The sequence below is a fragment of the Cololabis saira genome, chromosome 17 (genome assembly GCF_033807715.1).
Source record: "Cololabis saira isolate AMF1-May2022 chromosome 17, fColSai1.1, whole genome shotgun sequence".
Classification (NCBI taxonomy): domain Eukaryota; kingdom Metazoa; phylum Chordata; class Actinopteri; order Beloniformes; family Belonidae; genus Cololabis; species Cololabis saira.
In genome coordinates this window covers 38,953,989-38,976,518 of record NC_084603.1, presented here as the reverse complement: position 1 = coordinate 38,976,518, position 22,530 = coordinate 38,953,989, and the positions used below count along the sequence as shown (strand labels likewise).

At 42.7% G+C, this 22,530-nt stretch overlaps 12 non-coding genes across 12 annotated transcripts; all 12 read right to left on the bottom strand.

Annotated features, from left to right (window-relative positions):
* Positions 1–383: 383 nt before the first annotated feature.
* Positions 384–599, bottom strand: LOC133464232 (small nucleolar RNA U3). The gene has a single exon (XR_009784448.1). It is a non-coding gene; the product is annotated as a small nucleolar RNA U3 (small nucleolar RNA).
* Positions 600–2,561: 1,962 nt separating this feature from the next.
* LOC133464253 (small nucleolar RNA U3) lies at positions 2,562–2,777 on the bottom strand. The gene has a single exon (XR_009784468.1). It is a non-coding gene; the product is annotated as a small nucleolar RNA U3 (small nucleolar RNA).
* A 720-nt stretch (positions 2,778–3,497) lies between these two features.
* Positions 3,498–3,713, bottom strand: LOC133464245 (small nucleolar RNA U3). The gene has a single exon (XR_009784460.1). It is a non-coding gene; the product is annotated as a small nucleolar RNA U3 (small nucleolar RNA).
* A 1,250-nt stretch (positions 3,714–4,963) lies between these two features.
* LOC133464252 (small nucleolar RNA U3) lies at positions 4,964–5,179 on the bottom strand. The gene has a single exon (XR_009784467.1). It is a non-coding gene; the product is annotated as a small nucleolar RNA U3 (small nucleolar RNA).
* A 1,224-nt stretch (positions 5,180–6,403) lies between these two features.
* LOC133464233 (small nucleolar RNA U3) lies at positions 6,404–6,619 on the bottom strand. Its single transcript, XR_009784449.1, has one exon. It is a non-coding gene; the product is annotated as a small nucleolar RNA U3 (small nucleolar RNA).
* Positions 6,620–8,085: 1,466 nt separating this feature from the next.
* LOC133464197 (small nucleolar RNA U3) lies at positions 8,086–8,301 on the bottom strand. Its single transcript, XR_009784417.1, has one exon. It is a non-coding gene; the product is annotated as a small nucleolar RNA U3 (small nucleolar RNA).
* Positions 8,302–10,007: 1,706 nt separating this feature from the next.
* On the bottom strand, positions 10,008–10,223 carry LOC133464195 (small nucleolar RNA U3). The gene has a single exon (XR_009784416.1). It is a non-coding gene; the product is annotated as a small nucleolar RNA U3 (small nucleolar RNA).
* A 1,538-nt stretch (positions 10,224–11,761) lies between these two features.
* Positions 11,762–11,977, bottom strand: LOC133464231 (small nucleolar RNA U3). The gene has a single exon (XR_009784447.1). It is a non-coding gene; the product is annotated as a small nucleolar RNA U3 (small nucleolar RNA).
* Positions 11,978–13,328: 1,351 nt separating this feature from the next.
* On the bottom strand, positions 13,329–13,544 carry LOC133464226 (small nucleolar RNA U3). Its single transcript, XR_009784442.1, has one exon. It is a non-coding gene; the product is annotated as a small nucleolar RNA U3 (small nucleolar RNA).
* A 3,813-nt stretch (positions 13,545–17,357) lies between these two features.
* LOC133464248 (small nucleolar RNA U3) lies at positions 17,358–17,573 on the bottom strand. The gene has a single exon (XR_009784463.1). It is a non-coding gene; the product is annotated as a small nucleolar RNA U3 (small nucleolar RNA).
* Positions 17,574–19,632: 2,059 nt separating this feature from the next.
* Positions 19,633–19,848, bottom strand: LOC133464222 (small nucleolar RNA U3). Its single transcript, XR_009784438.1, has one exon. It is a non-coding gene; the product is annotated as a small nucleolar RNA U3 (small nucleolar RNA).
* Positions 19,849–21,231: 1,383 nt separating this feature from the next.
* LOC133464260 (small nucleolar RNA U3) lies at positions 21,232–21,448 on the bottom strand. The gene has a single exon (XR_009784474.1). It is a non-coding gene; the product is annotated as a small nucleolar RNA U3 (small nucleolar RNA).
* Between the last annotated feature and the right edge of the window lie 1,082 nt (positions 21,449–22,530).

Here is a 22,530-nt window from a genome sequence, read left to right as displayed (position 1 = left end):
CAGAGGTACACAGCTACACAGCTACAGAGGTACACAGCTACAGAAGTACACAGCTACAGAGTTACACAGCTACAGAGTTACACAGCTACAGAGGTACACCAGAGTTACACAGCTACAGAGGTACACAGTTACAGAGGTACAGAGTTACACAGTTACAGAGGTACAGAGTTACACAGCTACAGAGGTACAGAGTTACACATCTACATAGGTACAGAGTTACACAGCTACAGAGGTACACAGATAAAGAGGTACAGAGCTACACAGCTACAGAGATAAAGAGGTACAGAGCTACAGAGGTACACAGCTACACAATAACAAAAAACTGACAATATCAATGATCACATGTGATTTAATATATTCATTTCTTTGAACAGTAATGAGCTACCACTCTGATCATACCCCCTTCCTCGATACTCCAAGTAGGAGTACAGAACAGTCATCAATGACCAGAAACATATGAAATAAATCATTATTTCTTGCCCGCTTCACGCTCAAAAGGGGGTATTACGACTCATCATCGTGGATAGCGAGACCAAACACTTTAGAAACACATTTCCCAAGTCAAGAACTATAGAAATGATCCCTGAAAGTATAGTCTTAACTTCCTCAGCGCCGGCAACAGAAGGTCATTGACGGAAACATCCTTCTCAGTAAGGGTGCAATTCTGTTGACGAGTAGGCCCAAAACGGCAAGTTAATAAACACTAAAAAAATGTAAAACAAACTCTAACAATGTTCTTTCGTTCTGAATGGTACCGAACCATATATTAAATGTTGTTATTCTATTAGACGCTATATAAATAACATTAGTTACAGCTACAGAGTTACACAGCTACACAGGTACAGAGGTACACAGCTACAGAGGTACAGAGGTACAGAGTTACACAGCTACACAGCTACAGAGGTACACAGCTACAGAAGTACACAGCTACAGAGGTACAGTGTTACATAGCTACAGAGTTACACAGCTACAGAGCTACACAGCTACACAGCTACAGATTTACACAGCTACAGAGGTACAGAGTTACACAGCTACAGAGTTACACAGCTACAGAGCTACACAGCTACAGAGGTACAGAGTTACACAACTACAGAGGTACACAGCTACAGAGTTACAAAACTACAGAGTTACACAGCTACACAGCTACAGAGTTACACAGCTACACAGCTACAGAGTTACACAGCTACAGAGGTACAGAGTTACACAACTACAGAGGTACACAGCTACAGAGTTACAAAACTACAGAGTTACACAGCTACACAGCTACAGAGTTACACAGCTACACAGCTACAGAGATACACAGCTACAAAGGTACAGAGTTACACAGCTACAGAGATACACAGCTACAGAGGTACAGAGTTACACAGCTACAGAGGTACAGAGTTACACAGCTACAGAGTTACACAGCTACAGACCTACACAGCTACACAGCTACAGAGTTACACAGCTACAGAGGTACAGAGTTACACAGCTACAGAGGTATAGAGTTACACAGCTACACAGCTACAGAGGTACACAGCTACAGAAGTACACAGCTACAGAGGTAGTGTTACACAGCTACAGAGTTACACAGCACACAGCTACAGAGTTACACAGCTACAGAGTTACACAGCTACAGAGGTACACCAGAGTTACACAGCTACAGAGTTACACAGCTACAGAGTTACACAGCTACAGAGGTACACAGTTACAGAGGTACAGAGTTACACAGTTACAGAGGTACAGAGTTACACAGCTACAGAGGTACAGAGTTACACAGCTACATAGGTGCAGAGTTTCAGAGCTACAGAGGCACACAGATAAAGAGATACAGAGCTACACAGCTACAGAGGTAAAGAGTTACACATCTACATAGGTACAGAGTTACAGAGCTACAGAGGTACACAGATAAAGAGGTACAGAGCTACACAGCTACAGAGGTAAAGAGGTACAGAGCTACAGAGTTACACAGCTACACAGCTACAGAGTTACACAGCTACAGAGGTACAGAGTTACACAGCTACAGAGTTACACAGCTACAGAGGTACAGAGTTACACAGCTACAGAGGTACAGAGTTACACAGCTACAGAGTTACACAGCTACAGACCTACACAGCTACATAGCTACAGAATTACACAGCTACAGAGGTACAGAGTTACACAGCTACACAGCTACAGAGTTACACAGCTACAGAGGTACAGAGGTACACAGCTACACAGCTACAGAGGTACACAGCTACAGAAGTACACAGCTACAGAGTTACACAGCTACAGAGTTACACAGCTACAGAGGTACACCAGAGTTACACAGCTACAGAGGTACACAGTTACAGAGGTACAGAGTTACACAGTTACAGAGGTACAGAGTTACACAGCTACAGAGGTACAGAGTTACACATCTACATAGGTACAGAGTTACACAGCTACAGAGGTACACAGATAAAGAGGTACAGAGCTACACAGCTACAGAGATAAAGAGGTACAGAGCTACAGAGGTACACAGCTACACAATAACAAAAAACTGACAATATCAATGATCACATGTGATTTAATATATTCATTTCTTTGAACAGTAATGAGCTACCACTCTGATCATACCCCCTTCCTCGATACTCCAAGTAGGAGTACAGAACAGTCATCAATGACCAGAAACATATGAAATAAATCATTATTTCTTGCCCGCTTCACGCTCAAATGGGGGTATTACGACTCATCATCGTGGATAGCGAGACCAAACACTTTAGAAACACATTTCCCAAGTCAAGAACTATAGAAATGATCCCTGAAAGTATAGTCTTAACTTCCTCAGCGCCGGCAACAGAAGGTCATTGACGGAAACATCCTTCTCAGTAAGGGTGCAATTCTGTTGACGAGTAGGCCCAAAACGGCAAGTTAATAAACACTAAAAAAATGTAAAACAAACTCTAACAATGTTCTTTCGTTCTGAATGGTACCGAACCATATATTAAATGTTGTTATTCTATTAGACGCTATATAAATAACATTAGTTACAGCTACAGAGTTACACAGCTACACAGGTACAGAGGTACACAGCTACAGAGGTACAGAGGTACAGAGTTACACAGCTACACAGCTACAGAGGTTCACAGCTACAGAAGTACACAGCTACAGAGGTACAGTGTTACACAGCTACAGAGGTACAGAGTTACACAGCTACAGAGTTACACAGCTACAGAGCTACACAGCTACACAGCTACAGAGTTACACAGCTACAGAGGTACAGAGTTACACAGCTACAGAGTTACACAGCTACAGAGCTACACAGCTACAGAGGTACAGAGTTACACAGCTACAGAGGTACAGAGTTACACAGCTACATAGGTGCAGAGTTACAGAGGCACACAGATAAAGAGATACAGAGCTACACAGCTACAGAGGTTAAGAGGTACAGAGCTACAGAGGTACACAGGTAAACAGCTACACAATAACAAAAAAACTGACAATATCAATGATCACATGTGATTTAATATATTCATTTCTTTGAACAGTAATGAGCTACCACTCTGATCATACCCCCTTCCTCAATACTCCAAGTAGGAGTACAGAACAGTCATCAATGACAAGAAACATATGAAATAAATCATTATTTCTTGCCCGCTTCACGCTCAAAAGGGGGTATTACGACTCATCATCGTGGATAGCGAGACCAAACACTTTAGAAACACATTTCTCAAGTCAAGAACTATAGAAATGATCCCTGAAAGTATAGTCTTAACTTCCTCAGCACCGGCAACAGAAGGTCATTGACGGAAACATCCTTCTCAGTAAGGGTGCAATTCTGTTGACGAGTAGGCCCAAAACGGCAAGTTAATAAACACTAAAAAAATGTAAAACAAACTCTAACAATGTTCTTTCGTTCTGAATGGTACCGAACCATATATTAAATGTTGTTATTCTATTAGACGCTATATAAATAACATTAGTTACAGCTACAGAGTTACACAGCTACACAGGTACAGAGGTACACAGCTACAGAGGTACAGAGGTACAGAGTTACACAGCTACACAGCTACAGAGGTTCACAGCTACAGAAGTACACAGCTACAGAGGTACAGTGTTACATAGCTACAGAGGTACACAGTTACACAGTTACAGAGGTACAGAGTTACACAGCTACAAAGGTACAGAGTCACACAGCTGCAGAGGTAAAGAGTTACACATCTACATAGGTACAGAGTTACACAGCTACAGAGGTACACAGATAAAGAGGTACAGAGTTACACAGCTACAGAGGTAAAGAGTTACACATCTACATAGGTACAGAGTTACAGAGCTACAGAGGTACACAGATAAAGAGGTACAGAGCTACACAGCTACAGAGGTAAAGAGGTACAGAGCTACAGAGTTACACAGCTACACAGCTACAGAGTTACACAGCTACAGAGGTACAGAGTTACACAGCTACAGAGTTACACAGCTACAGAGGTACAGAGTTACACAGCTACAGAGGTACAGAGTTACACAGCTACAGAGTTACACAGCTACAGACCTACACAGCTACATAGCTACAGAATTACACAGCTACAGAGGTACAGAGTTACACAGCTACACAGCTACAGAGTTACACAGCTACAGAGGTACAGAGGTACACAGCTACACAGCTACAGAGGTACACAGCTACAGAAGTACACAGCTACAGAGTTACACAGCTACAGAGTTACACAGCTACAGAGGTACACCAGAGTTACACAGCTACAAAGGTACACAGTTACAGAGGTACAGAGTTACACAGTTACAGAGGTACAGAGTTACACAGCTACAGAGGTACAGAGTTACACATCTACATAGGTACAGAGTTACACAGCTACAGAGGTACACAGATAAAGAGGTACAGAGCTACACAGCTACAGAGATAAAGAGGTACAGAGCTACAGAGGTACACAGCTACACAATAACAAAAAACTGACAATATCAATGATCACATGTGATTTAATATATTCATTTCTTTGAACAGTAATGAGCTACCACTCTGATCATACCCCCTTCCTCGATACTCCAAGTAGGAGTACAGAACAGTCATCAATGACCAGAAACATATGAAATAAATCATTATTTCTTGCCCGCTTCACGCTCAAATGGGGGTATTACGACTCATCATCGTGGATAGCGAGACCAAACACTTTAGAAACACATTTCCCAAGTCAAGAACTATAGAAATGATCCCTGAAAGTATAGTCTTAACTTCCTCAGCGCCGGCAACAGAAGGTCATTGACGGAAACATCCTTCTCAGTAAGGGTGCAATTCTGTTGACGAGTAGGCCCAAAACGGCAAGTTAATAAACACTAAAAAAATGTAAAACAAACTCTAACAATGTTCTTTCGTTCTGAATGGTACCGAACCATATATTAAATGTTGTTATTCTATTAGACGCTATATAAATAACATTAGTTAAAGCTACAGAGTTACACAGCTACACAGGTACAGAGGTACACAGCTACAGAGGTACAGAGGTACAGAGTTACACAGCTACACAGCTACAGAGGTACACAGCTACAGAAGTACACAGCTACAGAGGTACAGTGTTACATAGCTACAGAGGTACAGAGATACACAGCTACAGAGTTACACAGCTACAGAGCTACACAGCTACACAGTTACAGAGTTACACAGCTACAGAGGTACAGAGTTACACAGCTACAGAGTTACACAGCTACAGAGCTACACAGCTACAGAGGTACAGAGTTACAGAGGTACAGAGTTACACAACTACAGAGGTACACAGCTACAGAGTTACAAAACTACAGAGTTACACAGCTACACAGCTACAGAGTTACACAGCTACACAGCTACAGAGTTACACAGCTACAGAGGTACAGAGTTACACAGCTACAGAGTTACACAGCTACAGAGGTACAGAGTTACACAGCTACAGAGGTACAGAGTTACACAGCTACAGAGTTACACAGCTACAGACCTACACAGCTACACAGCTACAGAGTTACACAGCTACAGAGGTACAGAGTTACACAGCTACACAGCTACAGAGGTACACAGCTACAGAAGTACACAGCTACAGAGGTACAGTGTTACAAAGCTACAGAGTTACACAGCTACACAGCTACAGAGTTACACAGCTACAGAGCTACACAGCTACACAGCTACAGCGTTACACAGCTACAGAGGTACAGAGTTACACAGCTACAGAGTTACACAGCTACAGAGCTACACAGCTACAGAGGTACAGAGTTACACAGCTACAGAGGTACAGAGTTACACAGCTACATAGGTGCAGAGTTACAGAGGCACACAGATAAAGAGATACAGAGCTACACAGCTACAGAGGTTAAGAGGTACAGAGCTACAGAGGTACACAGGTAAACAGCTACACAATAACAAAAAAACTGACAATATCAATGATCACATGTGATTTAATATATTCATTTCTTTGAACAGTAATGAGCTACCACTCTGATCATACCCCCTTCCTCAATACTCCAAGTAGGAGTACAGAACAGTCATCAATGACAAGAAACATATGAAATAAATCATTATTTCTTGCCCGCTTCACGCTCAAAAGGGGGTATTACGACTCATCATCGTGGATAGCGAGACCAAACACTTTAGAAACACATTTCTCAAGTCAAGAACTATAGAAATGATCCCTGAAAGTATAGTCTTAACTTCCTCAGCACCGGCAACAGAAGGTCATTGACGGAAACATCCTTCTCAGTAAGGGTGCAATTCTGTTGACGAGTAGGCCCAAAACGGCAAGTTAATAAACACTAAAAAAATGTAAAACAAACTCTAACAATGTTCTTTCGTTCTGAATGGTACCGAACCATATATTAAATGTTGTTATTCTATTAGACGCTATATAAATAACATTAGTTACAGCTACAGAGTTACACAGCTACACAGGTACAGAGGTACAGAGGTACAGAGTTACACAGCTACACAGCTACAGAGGTTCACAGCTACAGAAGTACACAGCTACAGAGGTACAGTGTTACATAGCTACAGAGGTACAGAGTTACACAGCTACAGAGTTACACAGCTACAGAGCTACACAGCTACACAGCTACAGAGTTACACAGCTACAGAGGTACAGAGTTACACAGCTACAGAGTTACACAGCTACAGAGCTACACAGCTACAGAGGTACAGAGTTACACAACTACAGAGGTACACAGCTACAGAGTTACAAAACTACAGAGTTACACAGCTACACAGCTACAGAGTTACACAGCTACAGAGGTACAGAGTTACACAGCTACAGAGTTACACAGCTACAGAGTTACACAGCTACAGAGGTACAGAGTTACACAGCTACAGAGTTACACAGCTAGAGACCTACACAGCTACACAGCTACAGAGTTACACAGCTACAGAGGTACAGAGTTACACAGCTACACAGCTACAGAGGTACACAGCTACAGAAGTACACAGCTACAGAGGTACAGTGTTACACAGCTACAGAGTTACACAGCTACACAGCTACAGAGTTACACAGCTACAGAGGTACAGAGTTACACAGCTACAGAGTTACACAGCTACAGAGTTACAGAGGTACAGAGGTACACAGTTACAGAGGTACATAGTTACACAGTTACAGAGGTACAGAGTTACACAGCTACAAAGGTACAGAGTTACACAGCTACAGAGTTACACAGCTACAGACCTACACAGCTACACAGCTACAGAATTACACAGCTACAGAGGTACAGAGTTACACAGCTACACAGCTACAGAGTTACACAGCTACAGAGGTACAGAGGTACACAGCTACAGAGGTACACAGCTACAGAAGTACACAGCTACAGAGTTACACAGCTACAGAGTTACACAGCTACAGAGGTACACCAGAGTTACACAGCTACAGAGGTACACAGTTACAGAGGTACAGAGTTACACAGTTACAGAGGTACAGAGTTACACAGCTACAGAGGTACAGAGTTACACATCTACATAGGTACAGAGTTACACAGCTACAGAGGTACACAGATAAAGAGGTACAGAGCTACACAGCTACAGAGATAAAGAGGTACAGAGCTACAGAGGTACACAGCTACACAATAACAAAAAACTGACAATATCAATGATCACATGTGATTTAATATATTCATTTCTTTGAACAGTAATGAGCTACCACTCTGATCATACCCCCTTCCTCGATACTCCAAGTAGGAGTACAGAACAGTCATCAATGACCAGAAACATATGAAATAAATCATTATTTCTTGCCCGCTTCACACTCAAATGGGGGTATTACGACTCATCATCGTGGATAGCGAGACCAAACACTTTAGAAACACATTTCCCAAGTCAAGAACTATAGAAATGATCCCTGAAAGTATAGTCTTAACTTCCTCAGCGCCGGCAACAGAAGGTCATTGACGGAAACATCCTTCTCAGTAAGGGTGCAATTCTGTTGACGAGTAGGCCCAAAACGGCAAGTTAATAAACACTAAAAAAATGTAAAACAAACTCTAACAATGTTCTTTCGTTCTGAATGGTACCGAACCATATATTAAATGTTGTTATTCTATTAGACGCTATATAAATAACATTAGTTACAGCTACAGAGTTACACAGCTACACAGGTACAGAGGTACAGAGGTACAGAGTTACACAGCTACACAGCTACAGAGGTTCACAGCTACAGAAGTACACAGCTACAGAGGTACAGTGTTACATAGCTACAGAGGTACAGAGTTACACAGCTACAGAGTTACACAGCTACAGAGCTACACAGCTACACAGCTACAGAGTTACACAGCTACAGAGGTACAGAGTTACACAGCTACAGAGTTACACAGCTACAGAGCTACACAGCTACAGAGGTACAGAGTTACACAACTACAGAGGTACACAGCTACAGAGTTACAAAACTACAGAGTTACACAGCTACACAGCTACAGAGTTACACAGCTACAGAGGTACAGAGTTACACAGCTACAGAGTTACACAGCTACAGAGTTACACAGCTACAGAGGTACAGAGTTACACAGCTACAGAGTTACACAGCTAGAGACCTACACAGCTACACAGCTACAGAGTTACACAGCTACAGAGGTACAGAGTTACACAGCTACACAGCTACAGAGGTACACAGCTACAGAAGTACACAGCTACAGAGGTACAGTGTTACACAGCTACAGAGTTACACAGCTACACAGCTACAGAGTTACACAGCTACAGAGGTACAGAGTTACACAGCTACAGAGTTACACAGCTACAGAGTTACAGAGGTACAGAGGTACACAGTTACAGAGGTACATAGTTACACAGTTACAGAGGTACAGAGTTACACAGCTACAAAGGTACAGAGTCACACAGCTGCAGAGGTAAAGAGTTACACATCTACATAGGTACAGAGTTACACAGCTACAGAGGTAAAGAGTTACACATCTACATAGGTACAGAGTTACAGAGCTACAGAGGTACACAGATAAAGAGGTACAGAGCTACACAGCTACAGAGGTAAAGAGGTACAGAGGTACAGAGTTACACAGCTACAGAGTTACACAGCTACAGAGGTACAGAGTTACACAGCTACAGAGGTACAGAGTTACACAGCTACAGAGTTACACAGCTACAGACCTACACAGCTACACAGCTACAGAATTACACAGCTACAGAGGTACAGAGTTACACAGCTACACAGCTACAGAGTTACACAGCTACAGAGGTACAGAGGTACACAGCTACAGAGGTACACAGCTACAGAAGTACACAGCTACAGAGTTACACAGCTACAGAGTTACACAGCTACAGAGGTACACCAGAGTTACACAGCTACAGAGGTACACAGTTACAGAGGTACAGAGTTACACAGTTACAGAGGTACAGAGTTACACAGCTACAGAGGTACAGAGTTACACATCTACATAGGTACAGAGTTACACAGCTACAGAGGTACACAGATAAAGAGGTACAGAGCTACACAGCTACAGAGATAAAGAGGTACAGAGCTACAGAGGTACACAGCTACACAATAACAAAAAACTGACAATATCAATGATCACATGTGATTTAATATATTCATTTCTTTGAACAGTAATGAGCTACCACTCTGATCATACCCCCTTCCTCGATACTCCAAGTAGGAGTACAGAACAGTCATCAATGACCAGAAACATATGAAATAAATCATTATTTCTTGCCCGCTTCACACTCAAATGGGGGTATTACGACTCATCATCGTGGATAGCGAGACCAAACACTTTAGAAACACATTTCCCAAGTCAAGAACTATAGAAATGATCCCTGAAAGTATAGTCTTAACTTCCTCAGCGCCGGCAACAGAAGGTCATTGACGGAAACATCCTTCTCAGTAAGGGTGCAATTCTGTTGACGAGTAGGCCCAAAACGGCAAGTTAATAAACACTAAAAAAATGTAAAACAAACTCTAACAATGTTCTTTCGTTCTGAATGGTACCGAACCATATATTAAATGTTGTTATTCTATTAGACGCTATATAAATAACATTAGTTACAGCTACAGAGTTACACAGCTACACAGGTACAGAGGTACACAGCTACAGAGGCACAGAGGTACAGAGTTACACAGCTACACAGCTACAGAGGTTCACAGCTACAGAAGTACACAGCTACAGAGGTACAGTGTTACATAGCTACAGAGGTACAGAGTTACACAGCTACAGAGTTACACAGCTACAGAGCTACACAGCTACACAGCTACAGAGTTACACAGCTACAGAGGTACAGAGTTACACAGTTACACAGTTACAGAGTTACACAGCTACAGAGCTACACAGCTACAGAGGTACAGAGTTACACAACTACAGAGGTACACAGCTACAGAGTTACAAAACTACAGAGTTACACAGCTACACAGCTACAGAGTTACACAGCTACAGAGGTACAGAGTTACACAGCTACAGAGTTACACAGCTACAGAGTTACAGAGGTACAGAGGTACACAGTTACAAAGGTACAGAGTTACACAGTTACAGAGGTACAGAGTTACACAGCTGCAGAGGTAAAGAGTTACACATCTACATAGGTACAGAGTTACACAGCTACAGAGGTACACAGATAAAGAGGTACAGAGTTACACAGCTACAGAGGTAAAGAGTTACACATCTACATAGGTACAGAGTTACAGAGCTACAGAGGTACACAGATAAAGAGGTACAGAGCTACACAGCTACAGAGGTAAAGAGGTACAGAGCTACAGAGTTACACAGCTACACAGCTACAGAGTTACACAGCTACAGAGGTACAGAGTTACACAGCTACAGAGTTACACAGCTACAGAGGTACAGAGTTACACAGCTACAGAGGTACAGAGTTACACAGCTACAGAGTTACACAGCTACAGACCTACACAGCTACACAGCTACAGAGTTACACAGCTACAGAGGTACAGAGTTACACAGCTACACAGCTACAGAGTTACACAGCTACAGAGGTACAGAGGTACACAGCTACACAGCTACAGAGGTACACAGCTACAGAAGTACACAGCTACAGAGTTACACAGCTACAGAGTTACACAGCTACAGAGGTACACCAGAGTTACACAGCTACAGAGGTACACAGTTACAGAGGTACAGAGTTACACAGTTACAGAGGTACAGAGTTACACAGCTACAGAGGTACAGAGTTACACATCTACATAGGTACAGAGTTACACAGCTACAGAGGTACACAGATAAAGAGGTACAGAGCTGCACAGCTACAGAGATAAAGAGGTACAGAGCTACAGAGGTACACAGCTACACAATAACAAAAAACTGACAATATCAATGATCACATGTGATTTAATATATTCATTTCTTTGAACAGTAATGAGCTACCACTCTGATCATACCCCCTTCCTCGATACTCCAAGTAGGAGTACAGAACAGTCATCAATGACCAGAAACATATGAAATAAATCATTATTTCTTGCCCGCTTCACGCTCAAAAGGGGGTATTACGACTCATCATCGTGGATAGCGAGACCAAACACTTTAGAAACACATTTCCCAAGTCAAGAACTATAGAAATGATCCCTGAAAGTATAGTCTTAACTTCCTCAGCGCCGGCAACAGAAGGTCATTGACGGAAACATCCTTCTCAGTAAGGGTGCAATTCTGTTGACGAGTAGGCCCAAAACGGCAAGTTAATAAACACTAAAAAAATGTAAAACAAACTCTAACAATGTTCTTTCGTTCTGAATGGTACCGAACCATATATTAAATGTTGTTATTCTATTAGACGCTATATAAATAACATTAGTTACAGCTACAGAGTTACACAGCTACACAGGTACAGAGGTACACAGCTACAGAGGTACAGAGGTACAGAGTTACACAGCTACACAGCTACAGAGGTACACAGCTACAGAAGTACACAGCTACAGAGGTACAGTGTTACATAGCTACAGAGTTACACAGCTACAGAGCTACACAGCTACACAGCTACAGAGTTACACAGCTACAGAGGTACAGAGTTACACAGCTACAGAGTTACACAGCTACAGAGCTACACAGCTCCAGAGGTACAGAGTTACACAACTACAGAGGTACACAGCTACAGAGTTACAAAACTACAGAGTTACACAGCTACACAGCTACAGAGTTACACAGCTACACAGCTACAGAGTTACACAGCTACAGAGGTACAGAGTTACACAACTACAGAGGTACACAGCTACAGAGTTACAAAACTACAGAGTTACACAGCTACACAGCTACAGAGTTACACAGCTACACAGCTACAGAGTTACACAGCTACAAAGGTACAGAGTTACACAGCTACAGAGATACACAGCTACAGAGGTACAGAGTTACACAGCTACAGAGGTACAGAGTTACACAGCTACAGAGTTACACAGCTACAGACCTACACAGCTACACAGCTACAGAGTTACACAGCTACAGAGGTACAGAGTTACACAGCTACAGAGGTATAGAGTTACACAGCTACACAGCTACAGAGGTACACAGCTACAGAAGTACACAGCTACAGAGGTAGTGTTACACAGCTACAGAGTTACACAGCACACAGCTACAGAGTTACACAGCTACAGAGTTACACAGCTACAGAGGTACACCAGAGTTACACAGCTACAGAGTTACACAGCTACAGAGTTACACAGCTACAGAGGTACACAGTTACAGAGGTACAGAGTTACACAGTTACAGAGGTACAGAGTTACACAGCTACAGAGGTACAGAGTTACACAGCTACATAGGTGCAGAGTTTCAGAGCTACAGAGGCACACAGATAAAGAGATACAGAGCTACACAGCTACAGAGGTAAAGAGGTACAGAGCTGCAGAGGTACACAGGTAAACAGCTATACAATAACAAAAAACTGACAATATCAATGATCACATGTGATTTAATATATTCATTTCTTTGAACAGTAATGAGCTACCACTCTGATCATACCCCCTTCCTCAATACTCCAAGTAGGAGTACAGAACAGTCATCAATGACAAGAAACATATGAAATAAATCATTATTTCTTGCCCGCTTCACGCTCAAAAGGGGGTATTACGACTCATCATCGCGGATAGCGAGACCAAACACTTTAGAAACACATTTCCCAAGTCAAGAACTATAGAAATGATCCCTGAAAGTATAGTCTTAACTTCCTCAGCGCCGGCAACAGAAGGTCATTGACGGAAACATCCTTCTCAGTAAGGGTGCAATTCTGTTGACGAGTAGGCCCAAAACGGCAAGTTAATAAACACTAAAAAAATGTAAAACAAACTCTAACAATGTTCTTTCGTTCTGAATGGTACCGAACCATATATTAAATGTTGTTATTCTATTAGACGCTATATAAATAACATTAGTTACAGCTACAGAGTTACACAGCTACACAGGTACAGAGGTACACAGCTACAGAGGTACAGAGGTACAGAGTTACACAGCTACACAGCTACAGAGGTACACAGCTACAGAAGTACACAGCTACAGAGGTACAGTGTTACATAGCTACAGAGTTACACAGCTACAGAGCTACACAGCTACACAGCTACAGAGTTACACAGCTACAGAGGTACAGAGTTACACAGCTATAGAGTTACACAGCTACAGAGCTACACAGCTACATAGGTACAGAGTTACACAACTACAGAGGTACACAGCTACAGAGTTACAAAACTACAGAGTTACACAGCTACACAGCTACAGAGTTACACAGCTACACAGCTACAGAGTTACACAGCTACAGAGGTACAGAGTTACACAACTACAGAGGTACACAGCTACAGAGTTACAAAACTACAGAGTTACACAGCTACACAGCTACAGAGTTACACAGCTACACAGCTACAGAGTTACACAGCTACAAAGGTACAGAGTTACACAGCTACAGAGATACACAGCTACAGAGGTACAGAGTTACACAGCTACAGAGGTAAAGAGCTACAGAGTTACACAGCTACACAGCTACAGAGTTACACAGCTACAGAGGTACAGAGTTACACAGCTACAGAGTTACACAGCTACAGAGTTACAGCGGTACAGAGGTACACAGTTACAGAGGTACAGAGTTACACAGTTACAGAGGTACAGACTTACACAGCTACAGAGGTACAGAGTTACACAGCTACAGAGGTACAGAGTTACACATCTACATAGGTACAGAGTTACAGAGCTACAGAGGTACACAGATAAAGAGGTACAGAGCTACACAGCTACAGAGGTAAAGAGGTACAGAGCTACAGAGTTACACAGCTACACAGCTACAGAGTTACACAGCTACAGAGGTACAGAGTTACACAGCTACAGAGTTACACAGCTGCAGAGGTACAGAGTTACACAGCTACAGAGGTACAGAGTTACACAGCTACAGAGTTACACAGCTACAGACCTACACAGCTACACAGCTACAGAGTTACACAGCTACAGAGGTACAGAGTTACACAGCTACACAGCTACAGAGTTACACAGCTACACAGCTACAGAGGTACACAGCTACAGAAGTACACAGCTACAGAGGTACAGTGTTACACAGCTACAGAGTTACACAGCACACAGCTACAGAGTTACACAGCTACAGAGGTACAGAGTTACACAGCTACAGAGTTACACAGCTACCGAGGTACACCAGAGTTACACAGCTACAGAGTTACACAGCTACAGAGTTACACAGCTACAGAGGTACACAGTTACAGAGGTACAGAGCTACACAGCTACAGAGGTACAGAATTACACAACTACAGAGGTACACAGCTACAGAGTTACAAAACTACAGAGTTACACAGCTACACAGCTACAGAGTTACACAGCTACACAGCTACAGAGTTACACAGCTACAGAGGTACAGAGTTACACAGCTACAGAGGTACAGAGTTACACAGCTACAGAGTTACACAGCTACAGACCTACACAGCTACACAGCTACAGAGTTACACAGCTACAGAGGTACAGAGTTACACAGCTACAGAGGTACAGAGTTACACAGCTACACAGCTACAGAGGTACACAGCTACAGAAGTACACAGCTACAGAGGTACAGTGTTACATAGCTACAGAGTTACACAGCTACAGAGCTACACAGCTACACAGCTACAGAGTTACACAGCTACAGAGGTACAGAGTTACACAGCTATAGAGTTACACAGCTACAGAGCTACACAGCTACATAGGTACAGAGTTACACAACTACAGAGGTACACAGCTACAGAGTTACAAAACTACAGAGTTACACAGCTACACAGCTACAGAGTTACACAGCTACACAGCTACAGAGTTACACAGCTACAGAGGTACAGAGTTACACAACTACAGAGGTACACAGCTACAGAGTTACAAAACTACAGAGTTACACAGCTACACAGCTACAGAGTTACACAGCTACACAGCTACAGAGTTACACAGCTACAAAGGTACAGAGTTACACAGCTACAGAGATACACAGCTACAGAGGTACAGAGTTACACAGCTACAGAGGTAAAGAGCTACAGAGTTACACAGCTACACAGCTACAGAGTTACACAGCTACAGAGGTACAGAGTTACACAGCTACAGAGTTACACAGCTACAGAGTTACAGCGGTACAGAGGTACACAGTTACAGAGGTACAGAGTTACACAGTTACAGAGGTACAGACTTACACAGCTACAGAGGTACAGAGTTACACAGCTACAGAGGTACAGAGTTACACATCTACATAGGTACAGAGTTACAGAGCTACAGAGGTACACAGATAAAGAGGTACAGAGCTACACAGCTACAGAGGTAAAGAGGTACAGAGCTACAGAGTTACACAGCTACACAGCTACAGAGTTACACAGCTACAGAGGTACAGAGTTACACAGCTACAGAGTTACACAGCTGCAGAGGTACAGAGTTACACAGCTACAGAGGTACAGAGTTACACAGCTACAGAGTTACACAGCTACAGACCTACACAGCTACACAGCTACAGAGTTACACAGCTACAGAGGTACAGAGTTACACAGCTACACAGCTACAGAGTTACACAGCTACACAGCTACAGAGGTACACAGCTACAGAAGTACACAGCTACAGAGGTACAGTGTTACACAGCTACAGAGTTACACAGCACACAGCTACAGAGTTACACAGCTACAGAGGTACAGAGTTACACAGCTACAGAGTTACACAGCTACCGAGGTACACCAGAGTTACACAGCTACAGAGTTACACAGCTACAGAGTTACACAGCTACAGAGGTACACAGTTACAGAGGTACAGAGCTACACAGCTACAGAGGTACAGAATTACACAACTACAGAGGTACACAGCTACAGAGTTACAAAACTACAGAGTTACACAGCTACACAGCTACAGAGTTACACAGCTACACAGCTACAGAGTTACACAGCTACAGAGGTACAGAGTTACACAGCTACAGAGGTACAGAGTTACACAGCTACAGAGTTACACAGCTACAGACCTACACAGCTACACAGCTACAGAGTTACACAGCTACAGAGGTACAGAGTTACACAGCTACAGAGGTACAGAGTTACACAGCTACACAGCTACAGAGGTACACAGCTACAGAAGTACACAGCTACAGAGGTACAGTGTTACACAGCTACAGAGTTACACAGCACACAGCTACAGAGTTACACAGCTACAGAGTTACACAGCTACAGAGGTACACCAGAGTTACACAGCTACAGAGTTACACAGCTACAGAGTTACACAGCTACAGAGGTACACAGTTACAGAGGTACAGAGTTACACAGTTACAGAGGTACAGAGTTACACAGCTACAGAGGTACAGAGTTACACAGCTACATAGGTGCAGAATTACAGAGGTACAGAGGCACACAGATAAAGAGATACAGAGCTACACAGCTACAGAGGTAAAGAGGTACAGAGGTACACAGGTAAACAGCTTCACAATAACAAAACACTGACAATATCAATGATCACATGTGATTTAATAAATTCATTTCTTTGAACAGTAATGAGCTACCACTCTGATCATACCCCCTTCCTCAATACTCCAAGTAGGAGTACAGAACAGTCATCAATGACAAGAAACATATGAAATAAATCATTATTTCTTGCCCGCTTCACACTCAAATGGGGGTATTACGACTCATCATCGTGGATAGCGAGACCAAACACTTTAGAAACACATTTCTCAAGTCAAGAACTATAGAAATGATCCCTGAAAGTATAGTCTTAACTTCCTCAGCACCGGCAACAGAAGGTCACTGACGGAAACATCCTTCTCAGTAAGGGTGCAATTCTGTTGACGAGTAGGCCCAAAACGGCAAGTTAATAAACACTAAAAAAATGTAAAACAAACTCTAACAATGTTCTTTCGTTCTGAACGGTACCGAACCATATATTAAATGTGGTTATTCTATTAGAAGCTATATAAATAACATTACTTACAGCTACAGAGTTACACAGCTACACAGGTACAGAGGTACACAGCTACAGAGGTACAGAGGTAGAGAGTTACACAGCTACACAGTTACATAGGTACACAGCTACAGAAGTACACAGCTACAGAGGTACAGTGTTACATAGCTACAGAGGTACAGAGTTACACAGCTACAGAGTTACACAGCTACAGAGCTACACAGCTACACAGCTACAGAGTTACACAGCTACAGAGGTACAGAGTTACACAGCTACAGAGTTACACAGCTACAGAGCTACACAGCTACAGAGGTACAGAGTTACACAACTACAGAGGTACACAGCTACAGAGTTACAAAACTACAGAGTTACACAGCTACACAGCTACAGAGTTACACAGCTACACAGCTAAGGAGTTACACAGCTACAGAGGTACAGAGTTACACAGCTACAGAGTTACACAGCTACAGAGTTACAGAGGTACAGAGGTACACAGTTACAGAGGTACAGAGTTACACAGTTACAGAGGTACAGACTTACACAGCTACAGAGGTACAGAGTTACACAGCTACAGAGGTACAGAGTTACACATCTACATAGGTACAGAGTTACAGAGCTACAGAGGTACACAGATAAAGAGGTACAGAGCTACACAGCTACAGAGGTAAAGAGGTACAGAGCTACAGAGTTACACAGCTACACAGCTACAGAGTTACACAGCTACAGAGGTACAGAGTTACACAGCTACAGAGTTACACAGCTGCAGAGGTACAGAGTTACACAGCTACAGAGGTACAGAGTTACACAGCTACAGAGTTACACAGCTACAGACCTACACAGCTACACAGCTACAGAGTTACACAGCTACAGAGGTACAGAGTTACACAGCTACACAGCTACAGAGTTACACAGCTACACAGCTACAGAGGTACACAGCTACAGAAGTACACAGCTACAGAGGTACAGTGTTACACAGCTACAGAGTTACACAGCACACAGCTACAGAGTTACACAGCTACAGAGGTACAGAGTTACACAGCTACAGAGTTACACAGCTACAGAGGTACACCAGAGTTACACAGCTACAGAGTTACACAGCTACAGAGTTACACAGCTACAGAGGTACACAGTTACAGAGGTACAGAGCTACACAGCTACAGAGGTACAGAATTACACAACTACAGAGGTACACAGCTACAGAGTTACAAAACTACAGAGTTACACAGCTACACAGCTACAGAGTTACACAGCTACACAGCTACAGAGTTACACAGCTACAGAGGTACAGAGTTACACAGCTACAGAGGTACAGAGTTACACAGCTACAGAGTTACACAGCTACAGACCTACACAGCTACACAGCTACAGAGTTACACAGCTACAGAGGTACAGAGTTACACAGCTACAGAGGTACAGAGTTACACAGCTACACAGCTACAGAGGTACACAGCTACAGAAGTACACAGCTACAGAGGTACAGTGTTACACAGCTACAGAGTTACACAGCACACAGCTACAGAGTTACACAGCTACAGAGTTACACAGCTACAGAGGTACACCAGAGTTACACAGCTACAGAGTTACACAGCTACAGAGTTACACAGCTACAGAGGTACACAGTTACAGAGGTACAGAGTTACACAGTTACAGAGGTACAGAGTTACACAGCTACAGAGGTACAGAGTTACACAGCTACATAGGTGCAGAATTACAGAGGTACAGAGGCACACAGATAAAGAGATACAGAGCTACACAGCTACAGAGGTAAAGAGGTACAGAGGTACACAGGTAAACAGCTTCACAATAACAAAACACTGACAATATCAATGATCACATGTGATTTAATAAATTCATTTCTTTGAACAGTAATGAGCTACCACTCTGATCATACCCCCTTCCTCAATACTCCAAGTAGGAGTACAGAACAGTCATCAATGACAAGAAACATATGAAATAAATCATTATTTCTTGCCCGCTTCACGCTCAAAAGGGGGTATTACGACTCATCATCGTGGATAGCGAGACCAAACACTTTAGAAACACATTTCTCAAGTCAAGAACTATAGAAATGATCCCTGAAAGTATAGTCTTAACTTCCTCAGCACCGGCAACAGAAGGTCACTGACGGAAACATCCTTCTCAGTAAGGGTGCAATTCTGTTGACGAGTAGGCCCAAAACGGCAAGTTAATAAACACTAAAAAAATGTAAAACAAACTCTAACAATGTTCTTTCGTTCTGAACGGTACCGAACCATATATTAAATGTGGTTATTCTATTAGACGCTATATAAATAACATTAGTTACAGCTACAGAGTTACACAGCTACACAGGTACAGAGGTACACAGCTACAGAGGTACAGAGGTAGAGAGTTACACAGCTACACAGTTACATAGGTACACAGCTACAGAAGTACACAGCTACAGAGGTACAGTGTTACATAGCTACAGAGGTACAGAGTTACACAGCTACAGAGTTACACAGCTACAGAGCTACACAGCTACACAGCTACAGAGTTACACAGCTACAGAGGTACAGAGTTACACAGCTACAGAGTTACACAGCTACAGAGCTACACAGCTACAGAGGTACAGAGTTACACAACTACAGAGGTACACAGCTACAGAGTTACAAAACTACAGAGTTACACAGCTACACAGCTACAGAGTTACACAGCTACACAGCTACAGAGTTACACAGCTACAGAGGTACAGAGTTACACAGCTACAGAGTTACACAGCTACAGAGTTACAGAGGTACAGAGGTACACAGTTACAGAGGTACAGAGTTACACAGTTACAGAGGTACAGACTTACACAGCTACAGAGGTACAGAGTTACACAGCTACAGAGGTACAGAGTTACACATCTACATAGGTACAGAGTTACAGAGCTACAGAGGTACACAGATAAAGAGGTACAGAGCTACACAGCTACAGAGGTAAAGAGGTACAGAGCTACAGAGTTACACAGCTACACAGCTACAGAGTTACACAGCTACATAGGTACAGAGTTACACAGCTACAGAGTTACACAGCTGCAGAGGTACAGAGTTACACAGCTACAGAGGTACAGAGTTACACAGCTACAGAGTTACACAGCTACAGACCTACACAGCTACACAGCTACAGAGTTACACAGCTACAGAGGTACAGAGTTACACATCTACATAGGTACAGAGTTACAGAGCTACAGAGGTACACAGATAAAGAGGTACAGAGCTACACAGCTACAGAGGTAAAGAGGTACAGAGCTACAGAGTTACACAGCTACACAGCTACAGAGTTACACATCTACATAGGTACAGAGTTACACAGCTACAGAGGTACACAGATAAAGAGGTACAGAGCTACACAGCTACAGAGATAAAGAGGTACAGAGCTACAGAGGTACACAGCTACACAATAACAAAAAACTGACAATATCAATGATCACATGTGATTTAATATATTCATTTCTTTGAACAGTAATGAGCTACCACTCTGATCATACCCCCTTCCTCGATACTCCAAGTAGGAGTACAGAACAGTCATCAATGACCAGAAACATATGAAATAAATCATTATTTCTTGCCCGCTTCACACTGAAAAGGGGGTATTACGACTCATCATCGTGGATAGCGAGACCAAACACTTTAGAAACACATTTTCTCAAGTCAAGAACTATAGAAATGATCCCTGAAAGTATAGTCTTAACTTCCTCAGCGCCGGCAACAGAAGGTCATTGAAGGAAACATCCTTCTCAGTAAGGGTGCAATTCTGTTGACGAGTAGGCCCAAAACGGCAAGTTAATAAACACTAAAAAAATGTAAAACAAACTCTAACAATGTTCTTTCGTTCTGAACGGTACCGAACCATATATTAAATGTTGTTATTCTATTAGACGCTATATAAATAACATTAGTTACAGCTACAGAGTTACACAGCTACACAGGTACAGAGGTACACAGCTACAGAGGTACAGAGTTACACAGCTACACAGCTACAGAGGTACACAGCTACAGAAGTACACAGCTACAGAGGTACAGTGTTACATAGCTACAGAGGTACAGAGTTACACAGCTACAGAGTTACACAGCTACAGAGCTACACAGCTACACAGCTACAGAGTTACACAGCTACAGAGGTACAGAGTTACACAGCTACAGAGTTACACAGCTACAGAGCTACACAGCTACAGAGGTACAGAGTTACACAACTACAGAGGTACACAGCTACAGAGTTACAAAACTACAGAGTTACACAGCTACACAGCTACAGAGTTACACAGCTACACAGCTACAGAGTTACACAGCTACAGAGGTACATAGTTACACAAATACAGAGGTACACAGCTACAGAGTTACAAAACTACAGAGTTACACAGCTACACAGCTACAGAGTTACACAGCTACAGAGGTACAGAGTTACACAGCTACAGAGTTACACAGCTACAGAGGTACAGAGTTACACAGCTACAGAGGTACAGAGTTACACAGCTACAGAGTTACACAGCTACAGACCTACACAGCTACACAGCTACAGAGTTACACAGCTACAGAGGTACAGAGTTACACAGCTACAGAGGTACAGAGTTACACAGCTACACAGCTACAGAGGTACACAGCTACAGAAGTACACAGCTACAGAGGTACAGTGTTACACAGCTACAGAGTTACACAGCACACAGCTACAGAGTTACACAGCTACAGAGTTACACAGCTACAGAGGTACACCAGAGTTACACAGCTACAGAGTTACACAGCTACGGAGGTACACAGTTACAGAGGTACAGAG